Consider the following 10,716-nt stretch of genomic DNA (forward strand, 5'->3'; position numbering starts at 1 on the left):
AGGAGGACCTACAAGCACTCGGAGTTTTCGAGCGACGCGTGCTAAGAACGATCTTCGGCGGTGTGCAGGAGAACGGTGTGTGGCGGAGAAGGATGAACCACGAGCTCGCTGCACTTGACGGCGAACCCAGCATCCAGAAGGTGGCCAAAGCCGGAAGGATACGGTGGCCAGGGCACGTTGCAAGAATGCCGGACAACAACCCTGCAAAGCTGGTGTTTGCAACTGATCCGGTTGGCACAAGAAGGCGTGGAGAGCAGAGAGCACGATGGGCGGACCAGGTGGAGCGTGATCTGGCGAGTGTTGGGCGTGATCGACGTTGGAGAGCTGCAGCTGCAAATCGAGTATTATGGCGGCAAATTGTTGATTCAGTATTATCATGAATTTGATGTTAACTAAATAAATGAATTGTTAAAATTTCAAGTGTGTTGAATACTACGGAGGTGCTTACGTCAACCATGAGAATATGGACAGAAAAGATGCCATTTAAGAATTTCATGAACCAAAGAATCAGCAATGTTTCCTGGGAAGTGCTGCCAAATTTATGGATGCATCTAAAGAAGAGAAATTGAAGACTTCATGGATGTAATTGTGAACTCCTACTCGTCGGGAAAAAATCTTTGAAAGAAAAATTTCGGTCGACATTCCTTGGAACTTTTCTATAGAATTTGAATAACAATTCTAACGCGGTGCTGATCCTCGTACTACGTGTTAAGCTAATGTTTATAGCTAATATTTATAGATTTTATGCAATTCATTATAATAATTTTTGTTTGATAATTTTGGTACCATAATACCAAATTTTTTCCGAACTGGTTCATTATGCAACTAAAATGAGCTGCATAACGAAAAATAGATGTTTAGGAATGTATAAATTAATCTATGGGAAAACTGGGAATTGAACTCGGACCTCCTGATATATAGTCACTTACCTTAGCACCTACACCACACACAATTGTATACTTATCCTCGAAAATGAGAGCATTACTTGTTCCTTAAATCAGCCTTTCAATGAACTCCAAATCAGCTAAAGGTTGGATAAAATCACCATAATAAGATGTTTGGGAGCTGAATAAAGGATTGTACCTCTTGTGCTCAGTTTTTGTTCAAATTAAGGTTGCTTTGAAGAAGTTGAAAAAACGTTTGTACAGCATCAAATTGTTACCTGAGTAAGTGGATTCTACGAAAACATTGTTTGGGTAAACTGTCAAAAATCATTTGATCAAAGGTTCAACAACAGATGATTAATTAACTTATGCATACTGGTCGCCGGCGCAGTGGAAAATGTACCCAATAGGGGGAAAAATGCGTGCTGGTGCCTGTTTTAAAGCTGCTTACACAGATGAATTACATTCTAATCAACTTAATAAAGACTGCCCCAGAAAGTATGGACGCAGTAAGAAAATACTGGCATACTAAAGTTATTGATGACTAGTTCTGTTTGAAGGTCACATCCTGTTGGTCCCATGCTCTCAGCATTTGTATAGCGGTTTGGGCTATTCCAGCAGTTTGTTTCAAAATACATGAACCTTCAGCGGAACCAAATTCTAAAAAGGATGATTGTCCTGCAGTTCCTGCTGCAACATCTACATCTTCCAGAGTAAAAATTTTTCCGGCAACTTTTCTTGGTCCTTATCCCGTTTATTTTAGAAAAAAAGGACAAACCAATCAATGTTCTGCTTATTTCTGCAGAAGTATATAAACGTTATAAATCCGTAAAGGAAATCAAAAAGGTTTCTTTGGATAAGTTGAGGGTTGTTTTTGGTTCTCGTGGAGATGCTAATGCTCTCCTTGAATCAAATTTATTTGGCAATTTGTATCGTGTGTACGCACCTTGCGACGCATGTGAAATTAGTGGATTCATTAACGACGAAACTTTAACATGTGATGAAATTAGGAATTTTGGTTTAGGTATTTTCAAAAACAAATCTATCCCCCCAGTGAAAGTTTTGGATTGTTATCGACTATCCAAATTATCTTTTGATGGCAACTCATCTAATTACATTCACTCTGATTGTATTAGAATAACTTTTGCCGGATCAGTTCTTCCGGATGTGATTTCGGTTAATAATGTTAATTTTGACGTGAGACTTTACTTTCCAAAGCTCATGCATTGTACTAATTGCCTTTTGTTTGGACATACATCTAACTTTTGTTCCAACAAACCTAAATGCTCCAAATGTGGAGATAATCATTCTTCGTCTGAATGTGTCAAGCATTCGGATGTTTGTATTTATTGCAAAAAACAACATAATTTGTTTAAAGATTGTTCAGTTTACAAAACTAATCAAAAAAATTCAACTAACAAATTAAATTGAAAAATCAATTATCTTATTCAGAAATTTTAAAAAAATCTGACAATTTCACTACTTCTAACATGTATGAAACACTATCTGAATGTGAAAATGATGAATTTGATGAGACCTCTAATCAGTTTGTTTACAAACCTCCAACTAAAAGAAAAAGAAATAATTTACTTTCTAACAAAAATAATGTAAATTGTGATCCATGTCCATCTACATCTTCTGAAAAACACTTCCCTTCGTTGAAAACTCCATCTCAAACAATTCCTGGGTTTCAAAGAGTTGATATCGATGAACCACTACCCAACAATAATGATAATAATAATAACTCTTCAAACAGTATTGACAACAACGAAGGTTCTATTTTAAATATTTTGGAACAAATTATTGATGTTTTGGGATTTAGTGAATTCTGGAAAAATTTGATCAAAAAATGTTTACCCTTTTTTGCCTCACTTTTTGAAAAATTGAATTCTTTTGGACCACTCATTGCTTCCTTGTTCTCGTTTTAATGGCTAGCATCAATTCAAACAAATTTAATATATTGCAATGGAACTGTCGTAGTATTTTACCTAAATTTGACAGATTGAAGGTTCTTTTATTAAAACATAATGTAGATATTTTTTGCCTTAATGAAACTTGGTTGGTGAAGAGTAAACAGTTTAACATTTCTGCTTATGATATTATTCGAAAAGATAGGGACGTTCCATCTGGGGGAGTGTTAATAGGTATTCGTAATGGTATTGAGTTTAAGTGTTTAAATTTACCATTGATCTCACCAATTGAATACATTGCTATTTCTGTTAAATACAATGACATTAAATTGTCTATTATTTGTTTTTATATCCCTCCAAATTCATCATTTTCATTATCAGATTTTAAAAATGTTCTAGATAATGTTCCATCTCCATTTTACATACTAGGAGATTTCAATGCACATAATATTGCTTGGGGTAGTGATATTACTGATGGTAGAGGAAATTTGATTATGGATATTATTGATGAATTTAATTTAAGTATTCTTAATGATGGGTCCTTTACTAGAATTGCTGTTCCTCCTGCTTATCATACGTGCATTGATTTATCTTTTTGTTCAAATTGTTTGTCATTTATTTCTTCCTGGAAAACTATCAATGATCCTAGACCGTTCGCAATGCTGTTTTATTTTGTATGGCGAGTTTTAAAATTTTTAAAACTCGCCATACAAAATAAAACAGCATTGCGAACGGCCTAATGGTAGTGATCATTTACCTATTTTGATTGAAATTTGTAATTCTATTAATTCTAACTATAATCAACCATCTAATGAATCACGTGTTCCTGACCTATGTAAAAATGTAGATTGGATCAAATTTGCTGATCTCATTTCGTTATCATTAACCAACTTTGATTATTCCGTATCTTCTCTTGAAAACTATAAGTTATTTTGTGAGATATTAATTCGGTGTTTATTTAAATCTCAAAAATTTAAAAACTTTACTAAATCATCTGTAAATAAACGTCCTTCATTTTGGTGGGACAGTGATTGTTCATTTGCTTTTGTTTTGTTGAAAATCTTGATAGAGAGTCTTCTTTATGGACAGTTGCCAGGAATTTGCGAAATCATAATTCTTCTCCTCCTGAAATTCTAGAATATTCTGAAGATTGGATTCATAAATTTTCATCTAAGATTTGTCCAGATTTTGTTCCTCCGATTATAAATTTCAAAAATCATCAAAAATATAATCACTTTCCTGAACTTTGTGCTCCATTTTCTATAGAAGAGTTTAACTTGGCTTTATCCATAACAAATAAAACTTCTCCGGGTATTGATAATATAAAATTTGTAGTGTTGCAAAATTTACCGTTTGATGGGAAATTACATTTATTAGGATTATATAATTCATTTCTTTTTGAGAACACTTTACCTTTAGAATGGCGTGCTATTAAGGTTATAAGTATAGTTAAACCGGGTAAGGATCCTTCGTTTGTAGGTAGTCGTAGACGAATTAGTTTACTATCATGCCTGCCTACTAATGGAAAGAATGATATTAAATCGTCTTGACGGGCTTAGTGGTCTAGTGGCTACCGCTTCTGATTCGTATGCAGAAGGTCATGGGTTCAATCCCTGGCCCGTCCCTTTCATCCTACTTTGTATCTTTCTATCCATTCTCTCTCTCTCTCTCTCTCTCTCTCTCTCTCTCTCTCTCTCTCTCTCTCTCTCTCTCTCTCTCTCTCTCTCTCTCTCTCTCTCTCTCTCTCTCTCTCTCTCTCTCTCTCTCTCTCTCTCTCTCTCTCTCTCTCTCTCTCTCTCTCTCTCTCTCTCTCTCTCTCTCTCTTCTCTCTCTTCTCTACATATACAACTCATGTATATTCATATGTTCATAGCCATCGCTAGAACCAGAAACGAATTGTAAAAAAGTCGTTTCCCTCCCTTCCAATTTCCCCTCACAGCACAGTGTATATAACGCCTACAAGTTATGCAACCAAAGCGTGCTGTGCCGCTTGACCTTATTCACCTCATTCACCACACAATATATCACCTTACGAACACTATAAATAACCCCCTATCCATGGATCGCATCACCGACCCAACGGTGACTCCCAGATCTCCCATCCTTTCCTTCTAACAAATACCCCAGTCCGTGCTGGTTGTGGGGATGCAGAGGTGATCTCGGTCTTTAGTACCAACAACCAGCACACTCTAACATTCCTCCCCCTTCCCAACTGACTATAAGGACGTGGCCAGCGCCGTTATTGATCCAAAGTGTATGAGCTGCTAGAATTGCACTTTGAAAATAAGTGGAGTGTCCCAGCCCTTATTGATTTGGATCTCAGTGCAATTGATACCAGCTCAGATCAATCACGGAGTAGCAACCATTGACATGTATAGTCAGATTTGATCGTTTTTTGATCGTTTTTGATCGTTTTGCATTATGGGCCGAGAACAACAACATTTTATCCTCATCGCAGTTTGGATTTAGGAAAGGATCTAGCACTCGTGATTGCATTGCTCTTTTAGCTTCCCAAGTCAATCTTTCATTTAATATAAAGCAGGATGTAGTTTCTACTTTCCTGGATGTTTCCGGGGCTTACGATTCTGTTCTCATTGATTAACTTTTTCAGAAACTGAATAATTTCAAAATTCCTTGTGTTATGAGTAATTTTATATATAATTTATTTTCTTTTAAAATTATGCATTTTTACCACAATGGTTCTTCTAAACTGATTAGATATAGTTACTTTGGACTTCCCTCAGGCTCTTGTTTGAGTCCTTTTTTATATAATTTATTCACAAGTGATTTGGCGTTAGTTATACCAAATGGATGTTATTTTTATCAATTTGCTGATGATAAAGTTTTATCTATCAGTGGTAAAAACAGAGAAATTATTCGTCATTTTATGCAATGTACGTTAGATAATATTGATGTTTGGGCTCATTACAATGGATTTACATTTTCAGTTTCGAAAACCAAATTTATTATATTTTCACGTAAACATTCTACAGTCAGTTTTAATTTGTATCATAATGGTCATGAAATCGAGCAAGTTGATGATTATAAATATTTGGGAATATGGTTTGATTCAAAATTATTGTGGAATAAACATATTCAATATGTACAAAAAATTTGTGCAAAAAGAATCAATTTTCTTAGATCTATAACAGGGACTTGGTGGGGAGCTCACCCTTCAGATTTAATAGCACTTTATAAAACAACCATTCGTTCTGTTATGGAATATGGATGTTTTGCTTTTGCAAGTGCTGCCAAAACTCATTTTTCCAAACTTGAAAAAATTCAATTTCGTTGTCTAAGAATTTGTTCAAAACTAATGAACTCTACTCATACTCAATCAGTAGAAGTTTTATCTGGAATTATTCCTCTTAGAATTCGTTTCATTGAATTAAATAGCAAATTTATGTTACAATGCTTCAATATTAGTCATCCAGTAGTTAACATTTTAAAATATTTATTTGAAATAAATCCTACTTGTAGAATTTTAGATTCCTTTAATTATTGTTCTTCAGTAAATATAATACCGAGTTCAATTCCATCACGTCATTTCCATAATTATGGTATTGATATTCATTAATTTCATCCTATAGTGGATTTGTCTTTTTATCACGAACTGAAACAAATCCCAAATTATGAATATCCTCGTTTTGCACCTATTTTATTTCAACGTAAATTTGTTGGCCTAGAGCCTAATCAGTTTTACTTTACTGATGGATCATTAATCCAAAATGTAGCTGGATTTGGTTTTTACAATTATTCTTCAGCATATTTTTTCAAACTACAATCTCCTTGCTCGATTTTTATTGCTGAATTAATTGCATTATATTATACATGTACTTTAATCAGAAATTTGTCGCCAAATATTTTTATTATATGTTCAGATAGTTTAGGCTGTTTGAATGCTATCAAGTCGATTAATTTTAATTTTAAAACGCATCATATCATTTTGAAGTTGAAAGAAGAACAATATAATTTACATCTTCAGAGTTTTGTTATCAAGTTCGTGTGGATTCCTGCTCATCCAAATATTTATGGTAATGAGCAAGCTGATGCTTTAGCCAAACTAGGTGTTCGTAATGGTGTTGAATATTGTCGACAAATTGCTTCATCTGAATATTTTACAGAGTTGAGAAATCATTCGTTAGTTAATTGGCAAAATTCATGAGATTCTAGTGATAAGGGGCGTTGGTGTCATTCCATTTGGCCTATAGTCAACCAAACTTTATGGTTTAAAAATATGTTTGTTGGACGAAACTTCATTTGTACATTATCAAGACTTATGTCTAATCATTATTTATGTAACAGTCATTTATATCGTATTGATATCAAAGATTCTAATTTGTGTGATTTTTGCTCAGCCTATGAGGACATTGATCATATAGTTTTCCATTGTAGTAGATATTCTGTACCTAGAATTAATTTTATTAGCAATATTAGGAGAGATAATCATAGGGTTCCAGAATCTGTTCGTGATATTTTAGGTAGTAAAAATCTTCGTTTGATGAAAATACTTTGTAGTTTTTTAAATGAAATTTCGTATATAGGGTAAGTGTACCAATTATGGCTATAGTACCAATTATTCGCCATAGTTGATTTTCACCCTTTAACGATGTCATTCAACAAGAAAAAAAATGTGAACAACAGATCACGTTCACAAAAGATGGTTGCACTCATTTATACTCCACATTTTGCTCAAATCATGGTAGAAATAAATCATTTTCCTTAAAATTTCAGCTTCCTTGCACCCTTTTTCGCCATAGTGTACCAATTATGGCTAACCCCATAAGGAATGCATGCAAATAGTGCGAAAAGGAATCGAAGTTAAAAAATGTAGCCATAACTGGTGCAGGGTTCCGATCATTGGCACACGCTGTAATAAATACTAAGAGTAGTTATAGCTCCGTTTCTATATTTATCCTGTAAAGTATGGAAACTAAGCTATCTTTTAACATATTGATGACATTCGTTGGTCTTCTTCTTATTTTTGTATAAATAGCTTTCCTTAGGTAGTGCCGTAATTGGTACACTTACCCTAGTATGGTACTCTTTTTTTTAAATTTCTCGTTCCAGAAATATCTCAGTGGTAGATGAAAATTGTGGTTCATTCAAGACTTTGGAGGATTTTCGGCCCATATTCAAGATTTGGCTCTGCTATGGATGAATGCCGTTTGAGCCTTTATTATAAGTTATATTACCTTTGTAAATGTTTTTTGAAAAGAAAAAAAAATGTGCCTTTTTGAGAACGATTTCAATGAGAGTAAAAGAAATCACTCAAAGGGGCTTTTCCCTCTTTCTAAATTTTGGTTAAAAATAAAAACTAACTAACTAACCTTCAGCGGAACATCATCGAAAAAATGTGCACACATGATGTACGTAGAGTAATGCGGGGCAAAAGTTCGCACCTAACAGACTTCACAAAATAACTATTAAACGAAAAGAAAATAATATCGTTTTTCTTCATTAAACGGGTCCCTATCATGTTGCCTTCAAAACGTAGTACTAGATTTTTTCGCGTTCCTTTTGTAGTTTTAGTAATACAATTTTTAACACAAGTACTCCAATGCGAACTTTTGCCCCATAGTGGGGGCAAAAGTTCGCATTATGCGGGGCAAAAGTTCGCACCTTGCACAGGGTAGTTTATTGGTGTGATGTTCATTTATTTCATGTTAATTCATGTTCGTCTTTTAACTCTAGCCATGAAATCTGTTTCTTTCTGTTCTTAGCATTACGGCCCAACTGGAATATGACCTGGTGTTCAGCTTTTGCATAGAATGTGTTTTATGAAGACTTCCACAACTATGAACTAAGATGTGTCCTTTCCAGCATTACTGAAGTTGTCAAAATACGTTGTGGGGTACTCATAGAGATACGTGTTGCACAAAATACATGAAAAAAAAAAACAAATAAGCAGCAAAACTATTGAACGGGACCGTAATCAAATCTTATCCCCGTCGGTATGGTGATGAGTTATAGCGGTCAATTTACAAACTAAGCTATGAAAGACCCCGGTAAAGTAGATGAACATAAGAACTTCAGAAACATACGAAAAGACACGACGAGGATGACAAAGAAAATATATTAACATGTTTTTAGCCATTTTTCATTTCTTAATTTAAATGGGTGAACATAATGTTTCCCTTACAATGTAACTTCTTACAAAACTATGTTCAAACCCTCTGCCGGAACGATTTCAAGATGCATACTACACATATTATACATATATAGTAGTTTCTATACGAAATCATCATTGATTCAAAGATTCTGTAATTATATTGATGCACTAGATTCAGAAATCTAGTGCGAACTTTTGCCCCACAGCTACTGCGAACTTTTGCCCCACTGTCGAGGTTTTAACAATGTCCCTTTCTGCAAGAAGCACTAGTAGTTTATTGTTTATTCGAGTACACCTCTCGAACTACTATGGAATAACGATTCTCCGACATCAAGAGGTTATGAGATTCTTCTTCTTTCTGTTACTACAAATACTTATTCCAAAAGGTCCAAAAATTCTATCAAAACACCTAGAAACACATTTTTTCGCATAACTCTGCCAAATCATAACGAAATCGTTCCAATTTTTATTGACGAGTAACTAACCTGATTATGTGTCGAACCCATATAGATTTGTTTGGGTTCATAACTCGTACTCAGAAAAAGACCCACTGCGAACTTTTGCCCCGTGCGAACTTTTGCCCCGCATTACTCTACAGAGCTTGAAAGCTCACTTAGGAAATGAGCAAAATACACATGGAGTAACTGAGACAACCGTTTAAGCAGCCATCAGCAAACACGGCGGGAATAACACGTAATGAGCATATGCAAAAACTGTGTCAAAAATAAAGATCTTTCTAACCCTCGTTTCGATGAACGTATAATGAAGATATTTGAGCACAAGAAAAAACCTTCCGACTTACACAGAGCAGCATATGATCAAAAAAGTTACCATTTTGAATTCCAATGATCATCGTGCCAAAGAACGTTTGAAAATTCAATCTTATAGCTAGCAGACACAGCCAAAACAAAATCCGAAACAAGAACCGTCGATCAGGCCCAAACAATTGAAGACTATGTGCGTCCATACTTTCTGGGGCATCCTATATTCAGCTCTCCATGTATTGCTGATTGAAGAGGCTGAACAGGCCATGTTTCAGATCAATATTCAGCTATCATTGTGTTCAGCCACTGACACCACTAACCCAACCAAGGTTGGGGGGTTCTGGGGGGTCTCGGGTACGTCACATGAGGTCCGAGGGGGCTTTCAGCGGTATTTTGGATTTCAGAGGGTTTGCTAAGGCGTTTGAGAGAGCTTTGGAGGGTCTCAGGTGCGTTACATGGGGTCCAAAGGGGTTATTGATGGAATTTGCGAAGTTTCAGAGGATTTTCAGCGAGTTTTCGTAAGATGCGACAGACGTTTTCTTCTAGTCAAGTTTAAAACGATTTCATTCAATCGGAGTACCTATCAAATGAGAAGTTAATCTTTGTCAATTGAATGAATTGTCATCCAATTGGCAAGATCTGCACCATTGGGGAGATTTTTGCACAAAATAGTCAAATCGGAAGATTTGCCAAACACACGTACCGTACCTGTTGAGCTCTGGTGTTTCGAAAAAAGGTACAAATTAGGTGCAGCTCCACCACGCCAAAATATCCCATGGGCTCTAGTGCAGCACTGATGATGATGTTGGGTGAGGAAAATGCATGTAGCTCGCTGAAACGACGAAGCCGGCGAAAGAGAGAAGAACGATGGACAAAGAAAAGAGTCAACGATGACGATGATGGCTGAAGGAACTGCTGCATCGTCTCACTACTTGATTCGAATAAAGGACCGCTCAAAGAAGAAATACCAAAGAGTGTGCAGTCGCAGTGTGCACCTGAACTGCATTTCCAGCAGAATTGGGGTGCGGCGGTGGAGTGCGGTAGAC

The sequence above is a fragment of the Aedes albopictus genome, chromosome 3 (genome assembly GCF_035046485.1).
Source record: "Aedes albopictus strain Foshan chromosome 3, AalbF5, whole genome shotgun sequence".
NCBI lineage: Eukaryota > Metazoa > Arthropoda > Insecta > Diptera > Culicidae > Aedes > Aedes albopictus.